Source organism: Colletes latitarsis, chromosome 14 (genome assembly GCF_051014445.1).
Source record: "Colletes latitarsis isolate SP2378_abdomen chromosome 14, iyColLati1, whole genome shotgun sequence".
Lineage (NCBI taxonomy): Eukaryota > Metazoa > Arthropoda > Insecta > Hymenoptera > Colletidae > Colletes > Colletes latitarsis.
Genome location: NC_135147.1, coordinates 7,935,929 through 7,953,231, shown reverse-complemented (window position 1 = coordinate 7,953,231; position 17,303 = coordinate 7,935,929).

Here is a 17,303-nt window from a genome sequence, read left to right as displayed (position 1 = left end):
ACATTACTGCCTGATCCAAACCAGAAAAAACCCAGGATCTGGCCAACAAGTGTGCGAAATATGCGAAAGTATGAGCCTGATGAGGGCAAGTCCCAAACCTAACCCAGACCTAACATGTGCTATCCTCTAAAATATTGATCATGGCAAGGTTTAATTGACTGTTTCTGTGTGTTACCACAATACTACGTGACTCAATCCAGAAGAAGACCAGGATCTGGCCAACAAGAAAGCGAAATATGCGATTATATGAGCCTGATGAGGGCAAATCCCAGACCTGACCTAGACCTAACATGCGTTATCCTCTAAAATATTCATCGAAACCAGGTTTAATCGACTCTTTCATTCTGGTACCACATTACTACCTGATCCAAACCAGAAAAGAACCCAGGATCTGTTAAACAAGTATTTGAAGAAAGCGAAAGTATGAGTCGGATGAGGCCAAATCCCAGGCCTAACCCAGACCTAGCTCGCGTTATCCTCTAAAATATTGATCGTGGCCAGGTTTAATTGACAGTTTCTGTATGGTACCACAATACTACGTGATTCAAACCGGATAAGACCAGGATCTGGCCAACATGAATGCGAAATATGCGATTGTATGAGACTGGTGAGGGCAAATCCCAGACCTAACCTAGACCTAACATGCGTTATCCTGTAAAATATTGCTCGATACCGGGTTTAATCGACTCTTTCAGTGTGTTACCACATTACTCCGTGATCCAACCCAGGAAAAACCCAGGATCTGTTCAACAAGTATGTGAAGTATGCGAAAGTATGAGCCAAATGAGGGCAAATCCCAGACCTAACCCAGACCTAGCATGCGTTATCCTCTAAAATATGGATCGAAACCGGGTTTAATCGACTGTTCCAGTGTGGTACCCCATCACTGCCTGATCAAAACCAGAAAAAACCCGGGATCTGGCCTACAAGTGTGCGAAATATGCGAAAGTATGAGCCTGATGAGGGCAAGTCCCAAACCTAACCCAGACCTAACATGCGTTATCCTCTAAAATATTGATCATGGCAAGGTTTAATTGACTGTTTCAGTGTGGTACCACATTACTCCGTGATCCAACCCAGGAAAAACCCAGGATCTGTTCAACAAGTGTGTGAAGAATGCGAAAGTATGAATCTGATGAGGTCAAATCTCGGTCCTAACCCAGACCTAGCATGCGTTATCCTCAAAAAAATATGGATCGAAACCGGGTTTAATCGACTGTTCCAGTGTGGTACCCCATCACTGCCTGATCCAAACCAGAAAAAACCCGGGATCTGGCCTACAAGTGTGCGAAATATGCGAAAGTATGAGCCTGATGAGGGCAAGTCCCAAACCTAGAATGCGTTATCGTCTAAAATATTGATCGTGCCCAGGTTTAATTGACTGTTCCAGTGTGGTACCATATTACTACCTGGTCCAAACCAGAAAAAACCCAGGATATGGCCAAAATGTGTGCGAAATATGCGAAAGTATGAGACTAATGAGTGCATATCCCAGACCTAACCTAGAACTAACATGCGTTATACTCTATAATATTGATCGAAACCAGGTTTAATTGACTGCTTCTGTGTGGTACCACATTACTACGTGATGCAATCCAGAAAAGGACCAGGATCTGGCCTACATGAATGCGAAATGTGCGATTGCATGAGCCTGATGAGGGCAAATCCCAAACCTAACCTCGACTTAACATGCGCTATCCTCTAAAATATTGATCGCAACCAGGCTTAATCGACTGTTTCATTGTGGTACCACATTACGACGTGATCCAAACCAGAAAAAACCCAGGATCTGGCCAACAAGTGTGCGAAATATGCGAAAGTATGAGCCTGATGAGGGCAAGTCCCAAACCTAACCCAGACCTAACATGCGTTATCCTCTAAAATATTGATCGAAAATAGGTTTAATTGACTGTTTCAGTGTGGTACCAGATTACTACGTGTTCCAAACCAGTTTAAACACACGATCTGGTCAAAATGTTTGTTAAAAATGCGAAAGTGTGAGCTAAATGGGGGCAAATCCCAGACCTAACCCAGACCTAGCATGCGTTATCCTCGAAAATATTGATCGAAGCCGGGTTTAATCGACTGTTCCAGTGTGGTACCATATGACTACCTGATCCAAACCAGAAAAAACTCAGGATCTGTTCAACAAGTATGTGAAGTATGCGAAAGTATGAGCCAAATGAGGGTAAATCCCAGACCTAACCCAGACCTAGCATGCGTTATCCTCTAAAATATGGATCGAAACCGGGTTTAATCGTCTGTTCCAGTGTGGTACCCCATTACTGCCTGATCCAAACCAGAAAAAACCCAGGATCTGGCCAACAAGTGTTCGAGATATGCGAAAGTATGAGCCTGATGAGGGCAAGTCCCAAACCTAAACCAGTCCTAACATGCGTTATCCTCTAAAATATTGATCATGGCCAGGTTTAATTGACTGTTTCTGTGTGTTACCATTATACTACGTGACTCAATCCAGAAGAAGACCAGGATCTGGCCAACAAGAATGCGAAATATGAGATTATATGAGCCTGATGAGGGCAAATCCCAGACCTGACCTAGACCTAACATGCGTTATCCTCTAAAATATTCATCGAAACCAGGTTTAATCGACTCTTTCATTCTGGTACCACATTACTACCTGATCCATACCAGACAAAAACCCAGGATCTGGCCAACAAGTGTGCGAAATATGCGAAAGTATGAGCCTGATGCGAGCAAATCCCAGACCTGACCTAGACCTAACATGCGTTATCCTGTAAAATATTGATCGCAAATAGGTTTAATTGACTGTTTCAGTGTGGTACCAGATTACTACGTGTGCCAAACCAGTACAAACACACGATCTGGTCAACAGGAATGCGAAATATGCGATTGCATGAGCCTGATGAGGGCAAATCCCAGACCTAACCCAGACCTAGCATGCGTTATCCTCTATAATATTCATCATGGCCAGGTTTAATTGACTGTTTCTGTGTGGTACCACAATACTACGTGACTCAATCCAGGAGAAGACCAGGATCTGGCCAACAAGAATGCGAAATATGCGATTATATGAGCCTGATGAGGGCAAATCCCAGACCTGACCTAGACCTAACATGCGTTATCCTCTAAAATGTTCATCGAAACCAGGTTTAAACGACTCTTTCATTCTGGTACCACATTACTACCTGATCCATACCAGACAAAAACCCAGGATCTGGCCAACAAGTGTGCGAAATATGCGAAAGTATGAGCCTGATGAGAGCAAATCCCAGACCTGACCTAGACCTAACATGCGTTATCCTGTAAAATATTGATCGCAAATAGGTTTAATTGACTGTTTCAGTGTGGTACCAGATTACTACGTGTTCCGAACCAGTATAAACACACGATCTGGTCAACATGTTTGTTAAAAATGCGAAAGTGTGAGCCAAATGAGGTCAAATCCCAGACCTAACCCAGACCTAGCATGCGTTATCCTCTAAAATATTGATCGAAACCGGGTTTAATCGACTGTTCCAGTGTGGGACCACATTACTACCTGATCCACAAGAGGAAAAACCCAGGATCTGTTCAACAAGTATGTGAAGAATGCGAAAGTATGAGGCTGATGTGGGCAAATCCCAGACCTAACCCAGACCTAGCATGCGTTATCATCTAAAATATTGATCGTGGCCAGGCTTAATTGACTGTTTCTGTGTGGTACCACAATACTACGTGATACAATCCCGAAAAAGACCAGGATCTGGCCAACAAGTGTGCGAAATATGCGAAAGTATGAGCCTGATGATAGTAAGTGCCAGACCTAACTTAGACCTAACAGGCGTTATCCTCTAAATTATTGATCGAAACCGGGTTTAATCGACTGTTCCAGTGTGGTACCATATTACTACCTGATCCAAACCGGAAAAAACCCAGGATCTGTTAAACAAGTATTTTAAGAAAGCGAAAGTATGAGTCGGATGAGGCCAAATCCCAGGCCTAACCCAGACCTAGCACGCGTTATCTTCTAAAATATTGATCGTGGCCAGGTTTGATTGACTGTTTCTGTGTGGTACCACAATACTACGTGATTCAAACCAGAAGAAGGCCAGGATCTGGCCAACATGAATGCGAAATATGCGATTGTATGAGATTGGTGAGGGCAAATCCCAGACCTAACCTAGACCTAACATGCGTTATCCTCTAAAATATTCATCGAAACTAGGTTTAATTGACTGTTTGAGTGTGGTACCACATTACTACGTGATCCAACCCAGGAAAAACCCAGGATCTGTTCAACAAGTGTGTGAAGAATGCGAAAGTACGAATCTGATGAGGTCAGATCTCGGTCCTAACCCAGACCTAGCATGCGTTATCCTCTAAAATATGGACCGAAACCGGGTTTAATCGACTGTTCCAGTGTGGTACCCCATCACTGCCTGATCCAAACCAGAAAAAACCCGGGATCTGGCCTACAAGTGTGCGAAATATGCGAAAGTATGAGCCAGATGAGGTCAAGTTCCAAACCTAGCATGCGTTATCCTCTAAAATATTGATCGTGCCCTGGTTTAATTGACTGTTGCAGTGTGGTACCATATTACTACTTGATGCAATCCAGAAAAGGACCAGGATCTGGCCTACATCAATGCGAAATATGCGATTGCATGAGCCTGATGAGGGCAAATCCCAAACCTAACCTCGACCTAACATGTGCTATCCTCTAAAATATTGATCGCAACCAGGCTTAATCGACTGTTTCATTGTGGTACCACATTACTACGTGATCCAAACCAGAAAAAACCCAGGATCTGGCCAGCAAGTGTGCGAAATATGCGAAAGTATGAGCCTGATGAGGGCAAATCCCAGACCTGACCTAGACCTAACATGCGTTATCCTCTAAAATATTCATCGAAACCAGGTTTAATCGACTCTTTCATTCTGGTACCACATTACTACCTGATCCATACCAGACAAAAACCCAGGATCTGGCCAACAAGTGTGCGAAATATGCGAAAGTATGAGCCTGATGAGAGCAAATCCCAGACCTGACCTAGACCTAACATGCGTTATCCTGTAAAATATTCATCGCAAATAGGTTTAATTGACTGTTTCAGTGTGGTACCAGATTACTACGTGTTCCAAGCCAGTACAAACACACGATCTGGTCAACAGGAATGCGAAATATGCGATTGCATGAGCCTGATGAGGGCAAATCCCAGACCTAACCCAGACCTAGCATGCGTTATCCTCTATAATATTCATCATGGCCAGGTTTAATTGACTGTTTCTGTGTGGTACCACAATACTACGTGACTCAATCCAGGAGAAGATCAGGATCTGGCCAACACGAATGCGAAATATGCGATTATATGAGCCTGATGAGGGCAAATCCCAGACCTGACCTAGACCTAACATGCGTTATCCTCTAAAATGTTCATCGAAACCAGGTTTAAACGACTCTTTCATTCTGGTACCACATTACTACCTGATCCAAACCAGAAAAAGCCCAGGATCTGGCCAACAAGTATGCGAATTATGCGAAAGTATGAGCCTGATGGGAGCAAATCCCATGCCTAACCCAGACCTAACATGCGTTATCCTCTGAAATATTGATCGAAAATAGGTTTAATTGTCTGTTTCTGTGTGGTACCACAATACTACGTGATACAATCCCGAAAAAGACCAGGATCTGGCCAACAAGTGTGCGAAATATGCGAAAGTATGAGCCTGATGATAGTAAGTGCCAGTCCTAACTTAGACCTAACAGGCGTTATCCTCTAAAATATTGATCGAAACCGGGTTTAATCGACTGTTCCAGTGTGGTACCATATTACTACCTGATCCAAACCGGAAAAAAACCCAGGATCTGTTAAACAAGTATTTTAAGAAAGCGAAAGTATGAGTCGGATGAGGCCAAATCCCAGGCCTAACCCAGACCTAGCACGCGTTATCTTCTTAAATATTGATCGTGGCCAGGTTTAATTGACTGTTTCTGTGTGGTACCACAATACTACGTGATTCAAACCAGAAGAAGGCCAGGATCTGGCCAACATGAATGCGAAATATGCGATTGTATGAGACTGGTGAGGGCAAATCCCAGACCTAACCTAGACCTAACATGCGTTATCCTCTAAAATATTCATCGAAACTAGGTTTAATTGACTGTTTCAGTGTGGTACCACATTACTACGTGATCCAACCCAGGAAAAACCCAGGATCTGTTCAACAAGTGTGTGAAGAATGCGAAAGTATGAATCTGATGAGGTCAGATCTCGGTCCTAACCCAGACCTAGCATGCGTTATCCTCTAAAATATGGATCGAAACCGGGTTTAATCGACTGTTCCAGTGTGGTACCCCATCACTGCCTGATCAAAACCAGAAAAAACCCGGGATCTGGCCTACAAGTGTGCGAAATATGCGAAAGTATGAGCCAGATGAGGGCAAGTCCCAAACCTAATCCAGACCTAACATGCGTTATCCTCTAAAATATTGATCGAAAATAGGTTTAATTGACTGTTTCAGTGTGGTACCAGATTACTACGTGTTCCAAACCAGTTTAAACACACGATCTGGTCAAAATGTTTGTTAAAAATGCGAAAGTGTGAGCCAAATGAGGGCAAATCCCAGACCTAACCCAGACCTAGCATGCGTTATCCTCTAAAATATTGATCGAAGCCGGGTTTAATCGACTGTTCCAGTGTGGTACCATATAACTACCTGATCCAAACCAGAAAAACTCAGGATCTGTTCAACAAGTATGTGAAGTATGCGAAAGTATGAGCCAAATGAGGGCAAATCCCAGACCTGACCTAGACCTAACATGCGTTATCCTCTAAAATATTGATCGAAACCGGGTTTAATCGACTGTTCCAGTGTGGGACCACATTACTACCTGATCCACAAGAGGAAAAACCCAGGATCTGTTCAACAAGTATGTGAAGAATGCGAAAGTATGAGGCTGATGTGGGCAAATCCCAGACCTAACCCAGACCTAGCATGCGTTATCATCTAAAATATTGATCGTGGCCAGGCTTAATTGACTGTTTCTGTGTGGTACCACAATACTACGTGATACAATCCCGAAAAAGACCAGGATCTGGCCAACAAGTGTGCGAAATATGCGAAAGTATGAGCCTGATGATAGTAAGTGCCAGACCTAACTTAGACCTAACAGGCGTTATCCTCTAAATTATTGATCGAAACCGGGTTTAATCGACTGTTCCAGTGTGGTACCATATTACTACCTGATCCAAACCGGAAAAAACCCAGGATCTGTTAAACAAGTATTTTAAGAAAGCGAAAGTATAAGTCGGATGAGGCCAAATCCCAGGCCTAACCCAGACCTAGCACGCGTTATCTTCTAAAATATTGATCGTGGCCAGGTTTGATTGACTGTTTCTGTGTGGTACCACAATACTACGTGATTCAAACCAGAAGAAGGCCAGGATCTGGCCAACATGAATGCGAAATATGCGATTGTATGAGATTGGTGAGGGCAAATCCCAGACCTAACCTAGACCTAACATGCGTTATCCTCTAAAATATTCATCGAAACTAGGTTTAATTGACTGTTTGAGTGTGGTACCACATTACTACGTGATCCAACCCAGGAAAAACCCAGGATCTGTTCAACAAGTGTGTGAAGAATGCGAAAGTACGAATCTGATGAGGTCAGATCTCGGTCCTAACCCAGACCTAGCATGCGTTATCCTCTAAAATATGGACCGAAACCGGGTTTAATCGACTGTTCCAGTGTGGTACCCCATCACTGCCTGATCCAAACCAGAAAAAACCCGGGATCTGGCCTACAAGTGTGCGAAATATGCGAAAGTATGAGCCAGATGAGGTCAAGTTCCAAACCTAGCATGCGTTATCCTCTAAAATATTGATCGTGCCCTGGTTTAATTGACTGTTGCAGTGTGGTACCATATTACTACTTGATGCAATCCAGAAAAGGACCAGGATCTGGCCTACATCAATGCGAAATATGCGATTGCATGAGCCTGATGAGGGCAAATCCCAAACCTAACCTCGACCTAACATGTGCTATCCTCTAAAATATTGATCGCAACCAGGCTTAATCGACTGTTTCATTGTGGTACCACATTACTACGTGATCCAAACCAGAAAAAACCCAGGATCTGGCCAGCAAGTGTGCGAAATATGCGAAAGTATGAGCCTGATGAGGGCAAATCCCAGACCTGACCTAGACCTAACATGCGTTATCCTCTAAAATATTCATCGAAACCAGGTTTAATCGACTCTTTCATTCTGGTACCACATTACTACCTGATCCATACCAGACAAAAACCCAGGATCTGGCCAACAAGTGTGCGAAATATGCGAAAGTATGAGCCTGATGAGAGCAAATCCCAGACCTGACCTAGACCTAACATGCGTTATCCTGTAAAATATTGATCGCAAATAGGTTTAATTGACTGTTTCAGTGTGGTACCAGATTACTACGTGTTCCAAGCCAGTACAAACACACGATCTGGTCAACAGGAATGCGAAATATGCGATTGCATGAGCCTGATGAGGGCAAATCCCAGACCTAACCCAGACCTAGCATGCGTTATCCTCTATAATATTCATCATGGCCAGGTTTAATTGACTGTTTCTGTGTGGTACCACAATACTACGTGACTCAATCCAGGAGAAGATCAGGATCTGGCCAACACGAATGCGAAATATGCGATTATATGAGCCTGATGAGGGCAAATCCCAGACCTGACCTAGACCTAACATGCGTTATCCTCTAAAATGTTCATCGAAACCGGGTTTAATCGACTGTTCCAGTGTGGTACACCATTACTGCCTGATCCAAACCAGAAAAAACCCGGCCTCTGGCCAAAAAGTGTGCGAAATATGCGATTGCATGAGCCTGATGATGGCAAATCCCAGACCTAACCTAGACCTAACATGCGTTATCCTCTAAAATATTGATCCTGGCCAGGCTTAATTGACTGTTTCTGTGTGGTACCAAATTACTACGTGATTCAAACCAGAAGAGGACCAGGATCTGTTCAACAAGTATGTGAAGAATGCGACAGTATCAGTCTGATGAGGGCAAATCCCAGACCTAAACCAGACCTAACATGTGTTATCCTCTAAAATATTGATTGTGGCCAGGTTTAATTGACTGTTTCTGTGCGTTACCACAATACTACGTGATTCAAACCAGAAGAAGACCAGGATCTGGCCAACAAGAATGCCAAATATGCGATTGTATGAGCCAGATGAGGGCAAATTCCAGACCTAACCCAGACCTTACATGCGTTATCCTCTATAATATTGATCGAAACGAGGTTTAATCGACTGTTTTATTGTGGTACCACATTACTACGTGATACAAACCAGAAAAAACCCAGGATCTGCTCAACAAGTATGTGAAGAATGCGAAAGTATGAGCCTGATGTGGGCAAATCCCAGACCTAACCTAGACCTAACATGCGTTATCCTGTAAAATATTGATCGAAACCGGGTTTAATCGACTGTTCCAGTATGGTACCATATTACTACCTGGTCCAAACCAGAAAAAACCCACGATCTGGCCAACATGTGTGCGAAATATGCGAAAGTATGAGCCAAATGAGGGCAAATAACTGACCTAACCCAGACCTAGCATGGGTTATCCTCTAAAATATTGATCGAAACCGGGTTTAATCGACTGTTCCAGTGTGGTACCCCATTTCTGCCTGATCCAAACCAGAAAAAACCCACGATCTGGCCAACATGTGTCCGAAATATGCGAAAGTATGAGCCAAATGAGGGCAAATACCAGACCTAACCCAGACCTAGCATGGGTTATCCTCTAAAATATTGATCGAAACCGGGTTTAATCGACTGTTCCAGTGTGGTACCCCATTTCTGCCTGATCAAAACCAGAAAAGACCCACGATCTGGCCAACATGTGTGCGAAATATGCGAAAGTATGAGCCTGATGTGGGCAAGTCCCAAACCTAACCCAGACCTAGCATGCGTTATCCTCAAAAATATTGATCGTGGCCAGGTTTAGTTGACTGATTCTGTGTGGTACCATATTACAACGTGACACAATCCAGAAAAAACCCAGGATCTGTTCTTCAAGTATGCGAAGAATGCGAAAGTACGAATCTGATGAGGCCAAATCTCGGTCCTAACCCAAACCTAGCATGCGTTTGTTAAAAATGCGAAAGTATGAGCCAAATGATGGCAAATACCAGACCTAACCCAGACCTAGCGTGCATTATCCTCTAAAATATAGATCGAAGCAGGGTTTAATCGACTGTTCCAGTGTGGTACCACATTATAGCCCGATCCAAACCAGAAGAAACCCAGGATCTGGCCAAAAAGTGTGCGAAATATGCGAAAGTATGAGCCTGATGAGAGCAAATCCCAGACCTAACCTGGCCCTTACATGCGTTATCCTCTAAAATATTGATCGAAACCAGGTTTAATTGACTGTTTAAGTGTGGTACCACATTACTGCCTGATCGAAACCAGAAAAAAACCAGGATCTGACCAAAAAGTGTGCGAATTAGCGAAAGTATGAGCCTGCTGAGAGCAAACCCTAGACCTAACCTAGACCTAACATGCGTCATCCTCTAAAATATTGATCGAAACCGGGTTTAATCGTCTGCTCCAGTGTGGTACCATATTATAGCCCGATCCAAACCAGAAGAAACCCAGGATCTGTTCAACAACTATGTGAAGAATGCGAAAGTATGAGGCTGATGTGGGCAAATCCTAGACCTGACCCAGACCTAGCATGCATTATCATCTAAAATATTGATCAAAACCCGGTTTAATCGACTGTTCCAGTGTGGTACCCCATTACTGCCTGATCCAAACCAGAAAAAACCCAGGATCTGTTCAACATGTTTGTTAAAAATGCGAAAGTATGAGCTAAATAAGGGCAAATCCCAGACCCAACCCAGACCTAGCATGCGTTATCCTCTATAATATTGATTGAAACCAGGTTTAATCGACTGTTTTATTGTGGTACCACATTACTACGTGATACAAACCAGAAAAAACCCAGTATCTGTTCAACAAGTATCTGAAGAATGCGAAAGTATGAGTCTGATGCGGTTATAACCGAGACCTAACCCAGACCTAACCGGTGTTATCCTATAAAATATTGATCGAAACTAGGTTTAATTAACTGTTTCAGTGTGGTACCACATTACTACGTGATCCAAACCAGAAAAAACCCAAGATTTGGTCAACAAGTGTGCGAAATATGCGAAAGTATGAGCCTGATGAGAGCAAATCCCAGACCTAACCTGGCCCTTACATGCGTTATCCTCTAAAATATTGATCGAAACCGGGTTTAATCGACTGCTCCAGTGTGGTACCATATTATAGCCCGATCCATACCAGAAGAAACCCAGGATCTGTTCAACGACTATGTGAAGAATGCGAAAGTATGAGGCTGATATGGGCAAATCCTAGACCTAACCCAGACCTAGCAAGCATTATCATCTAAAATATTGATCGAAAATAGGTTTAATTGACTGGTTCAGTGTGGTACCACATTATTGCCTGATCCAAACCTGAAAAAACCCAGGATCTGGCCAACAAGTATGCGAAATATGCGAAAGTATGAGCCTGATGAGAGCAAATCCCAGACCTAACCTGGCCCTTACATGCGTTATCCTCTAAAATATTGATCGAAACCGGGTTTAATCGACTGCTCCAGTGTGGTACCATATTATAGCCCGATCCAAACCAGAAGAAACTCAGGATCTGCTCAACAAGTATGTGAAGAATGCGAAAGTATGAGGCTGATGTGGGCAAATCCCAGACCTAACCTAGACCTAACATGCGTTGTCCTCTAAAATATTGATCGAAACCAGGTTTAATCGACTGTTTTATTGTGGTACCAGATTACTACGTGATACAAACCAGAAAGAGCCCAGGATCTGCTCATAAAGTATGTGAAGATTTCGAAAATACGAGTCTGATGCGGGCATAACCCAAGCCTAACCCAGACCTAGCATGCGTTATCCTCTAAAATATTGATCGTGGTCAGGCTTAATTGACTGTTACTGTGTGGTACCACATTACAACGTGGCACAATCCAGAAAGAGACCAGGATCTGGCCAACATGAATGCGAAATTTGCGATTGCATGAGCCTGATGAGGGCAAATCCCAGACCTAACCCAGACCTAGCATGGCTTATCCTCTAAAATATTGATCGAAACCGGGTTTAATCGACTGTTCCAGTGTGGTACCCCATTACTGCCTGATCCAAACCAGAAAAAACCCAGGATCTGAACAAAAAGTGTGCGAAATATGCGGAAGCATGAGCCTGCTGAGAGCAAACCCTAGACCTAACCTAGACCTAACATGCGTCATCCTCTAAAATATTGATCGAAACCGGGTTTAGTCGACTGTTCCAGTGTGGGACCACATTACTACCTGATCCAAACCAGAAAAAACCCAGTATCTGTTCAACAAGTATCTGAAGAATGCGAAAGTATGAGTCTGATGCGGTTATAACCGAGAACTAACCCAGACCTAACCGGTGTTATCCTATAAAATATTGATCGAAACTAGGTTTAATTAACTGTTTCAGTGTGGTACCACATTACTACGTGATCCAAACCAGAAAAAACCCAAGATTTGGTCAACAAGTGTGCGAAATATGCGAAAGTATGAGCCTGATTAGGGCAAATCCCAGAGCTAACCTAGATCTAACATGCGTTATCCTCTAAAATATTGATCGAAACCGGGTTTAATCGATTGCTCCAGTGTGGGACCACATTACTACCTGATCCAAACCAGAAAAAACCCAGTATCTGATCAACAAGTATCTGAAGAATGCGAAAGTATGAGTCTGATGCGGTTATAACCGAGACCTAACCCAGACCGAACCGGTGTTATCCTATAAAATATTGATCGAAACTAGGTTTAATTAACTGTTTCAGTGTGGTACCACATTATTACGTGATCCAAACCAGAAAAGACCCATGATCTGGTCAACAAGTGTGCGAAATATGCGAAAGTATGAGCCTGATTAGGGCAAATCCCAGACCTAACCTAGATCTAACATGCGCTATCCTCTAAAATATTGATCGAAACCGGGTTTAATCGACTGCTCCAGTGTGGTACCATATTACTACCTGATCCAAACCAGAAAAGTCCCATGATCTGGTCAACAAGTGTGCGAAATATGCGAAAGTATGAGCCTGATGAGGGCAAATCCCAGACCTAACCTAGACCTAACATGCGCTATCCTTTAAAATATTGATCGCAACCGCGTTTAATCGACTGTTCCAGTGTGGTGCCACATTACTGCCCGATCCAAACCAGAAAAAACCCAGGATCTGACCAAAAAGTGTGCGAATTAGCGAAAGTATGAGCCTGCTGAGAGCAAACCCTAGACCTAACCTAGACCTAACATGCGTTATCCTCTAAAATATTGTCCGAGACCAGGCTTAATCGACTGTTTCATTATGGTACCACATTACTACCTGATCCAACCCAGAAAAAACCTAGGATCTGTTCATCAAGTATGTGAAGAATGCGAATGTATGAATCTGATCAGGTCAAATCTCGGTCCTAACCCAGACCTAGCACGCGTTATCCTCAAAAATATTGATCGTGGCCAGGTTTAGTTGACTGATTCTGTGTGGTACCATATTACTACGTGACACAATCCAGAAAAAGACCAGGATCTGGCCAATATGAATGCGAAATATGCGATTGCATGAGCCTGATGATGGCAAATCCCAGACCTAACCCAGACATAACATGCGTTATCCTCAAAAATATTGATCGTGGCCAGGTTTAGTTGACTGATTCTGTGTGGTACCATATTACTACGTGACACAATCCAGAAAAAGACCAGGTTCTGGCCAACAAGAATGCGAAATATGCGAAGGTATGAGCCTGATGAGGGCAAATCCCAGACCTGACCTAGACCTAACATGCGTTATCCTCTAAAATATTCATCGAAACCAGATTTAATCGACTCTTTCAGTGCGGTACCACATTACTACCTGATCCAAACCAGAAAAAACCTAGGATCTGGCCAACAAGTATGCGAATTATGCGAAAGTATGAGCCTGATCGGTGAAAATCCCATGCCAAACCTTGACCTTACATGCGTTATCCTCTATAATATTGATCGAAACCAGGTTTAATCGACGGTTTTAGCGTGGTACCACATTGCTACGTCATCCAAACCTGAAAGATCTCCGGATCTGCTCAACAAGTATGTGAAGAATGCGAAAGTATGAGGCTGATGTGGGCAAATCCCAGCCCTAACCCAGACCTAGCATGCATTATCATCTAAAATATTGATCGTGGCCAGGCTTAATTGACTGTTTCTGCGTGGTACCGCATTACTACGTGATACAATCCAGAAAAAGACCAGGATTTGGCCAACAATAGTGCGAAAGATGCGATTGCATGAGCCTGTTGAGAGCAAATCCTAGACCTAACCTAGACATAACATGCGTCATCCTCTAAAATATTGATCGAAACCGGGTTTAATCGACGGTTTTATTGTGGTACCACATTGCTACGTGATCCAAACCAGAAAAAATCCAGGATATGCTCAACAAGTATGTGAAGAATGCGAAAGTATGAGTCTGATGTGGGCAAACCCCAGACCTAGCCCAGACCTAGCATGCATTATCATCTAAAATATTGATCGTGGCCAGGCTTAATTAACTGTTCCTGCGTGGTACCACATTACTACGTGATACAATCCAGAAAGAGACCAGGATCTGGGCAACAAGAATGCGAAATTTGCGATTGCATGAGCCTAATGAGGGCAAATCGTAGACCTAACCGAGACCTAACATGCGTTATCCTCAAAAATATTGATCGTGGCCAGGTTTAGTTGACTGATTCTGTGTGGTACCATATTACTACGTGACACAATCCAGAAAAAGACCAGGTTCTGGCCAACAAGAATGCGAAATATGCGAAGGTATGAGCCTGATGAGGGCAAATCCCAGACCTGACCTAGACCTAACATGCGTTATCCTCTAAAATATTCATCGAAACCAGGTTTAATCGACTCTTTCAGTGCGGTACCACATTACTACCTGATCCAAACCAGAAAAATCCCAGGATCTGGCCAACAAGTATGCGAATTATGCGAAAGTATGAGCCTGATCGGTGAAAATCCCATGCCAAACCTTGACCTTACATGCGTTATCCTCTGTAATATTGATCGAAACCAGGTTTAATCGACGGTTTTAGCGTGGTACCACATTGCTACGTGATCCAAACCAGAAAGATCTCCGGATCTGCTCAACAAGTATGTGAAGAATGCGAAAGTATGAGGCTGATGTGGGCAAATCCCAGACCTAACCCAGACCTAGCATGCATTATCATCTAAAATATTGATCGTGGCCAGGCTTAATTGACTGTTTCTGCGTGGTACCACATTACTACGTGATACAATCCAGAAAAAGACCAGGATTTGGCCAACAATAGTGCGAAAGATGCGATTGCATGAGCCTGTTGGGAGCAAATCCTAGACCTAACCTAGACATAACATGCGTCATCCTCTAAAATATTGATCGAAACCGGGTTTAATCGACGGTTTTATTGTGGTACCACATTGCTACGTGATCCAAACCAGAAAAAATCCAGGATCTGCTCAACAAGTATGTGAAGAATGCGAAAGTATGAGTCTGATGTGGGCAAATCCCAGACCTAGCCCAGACCTAGCATGCATTATCATCTAAAATATTGATCGTGGCCAGGCTTAATTAACTGTTCCTGCGTGGTACCACATTACTACGTGATACAATCCAGAAAGAGACCAGGATCTGGGGAACAAGAATGCGAAATTTGCGATTGCATGAGCCTAATGAGGGCAAATCGTAGACCTAACCGAGACCTAACATGCGTTGTCCTCTAAAATATTGATCGAAACGAGGTTTAATCGACTGTTTTATTGTGGTACCAGATTACTACGTGATACAAACCAGAAAAAACCCAGGATCTGCTCAAAGAGTATGTGAAGATTGCGAAAGTATGAGTCTGATGCGGGCATAACCCAGGCCTAACCCAGACCAAACCGGTGTTATCCTCTAAAATATTGATCGAAAATAAGTTTAATTGACTGTTTCTGTGTGGCACCACATTCGACGTGCTCCAAACCAGAAAAAACCCAAGATCTGGTCAACAAGTGTGCGAAATATGCGAAAGTATGAGCCTGATTAGGGCAAATCCCAGACCTAACCTAGATCTAACATGCGTTATCCCCTAAAATATTGATCGAAACCGGGTTTAATCGACTGTTCCAGTGTGGGACCACATTACTACCTGATACAAACCTGAAAAAACCCAGTATCTGTTCAACAAGTATGTGAGGAATGCGAAAGTATGAGCCAAATGAGGGCAAATACAAGACCTATCTCAGACCTAGCATGCGTTATCCTGTAAAATATTCATCGAAACCAGGTTTAATTGACTGTTTCTGTGTGGTACCAGATTACTACGTGACACAATCCAGAAAAAACCCAGGATCTGGCCAACAAGTGTGCGAAATATGCGAAAGTATGAGCCAAATGAGGGCAAATACCAGACCTAACCCAGACCTAACATGCGTTATCCTCTAAAATATTGATCGCAACCGAGTTTAATCGACTGTTCCAGTGTGGGACCACATTACTACCTGATCCAAAACAGAAAAAACCCAGGATCTGTTCAACAAGCATGTGAGGAATGCGAAAATATGAGCCAAATGAGGGCAAATACAAGACCTAACCCAGACCTAGCATGCGTTATCCTGTAAAATATTGATCGACACCAGGTTTAATTGACTGTTTCTGTGTGGTACCAGATTCCTACGTGATGCAATCCGGAAAAGGACCAGGATCTGGCCAACATGAATGCGAAATTTGCGATTGCATGAGCCTGATGAGGGCAAATCCCAGACCTAACCCAGACCTAGCATGGCTTATCCTCTAAAATATTGATCGAAACCGGGTTTAATCGACTGTTCCAGTGTGGTATCCCATTACTGCCTGATCCAAACCAGAAAAAACCCAGGATCTGTTCAACAAGTATGTGAAGAATGCGAAAGTATGAGCCAAATGAGGGCAAATACCAGACCTAACCCAGACCTAGCATGGGTTATCCTCTAAAATATTGATCGAAACCGGGTTTAATCGACTGTTCCAGTGTGGTACCCCATTACTGCCTGATCCAAACCAGAAAAAACCCAGGATCTGGCCAACAAGTGTGCGAAATATGCGAAAGTATGAGCCAAATGAGGGCAAATACCAGACCTAACCCAGACCTAACATGCGTTATCCTCTAAAATATTGATCGCAACCGAGTTTAATCGACTGTTCCAGTGTGGTACCCCATTACTGCCTGATC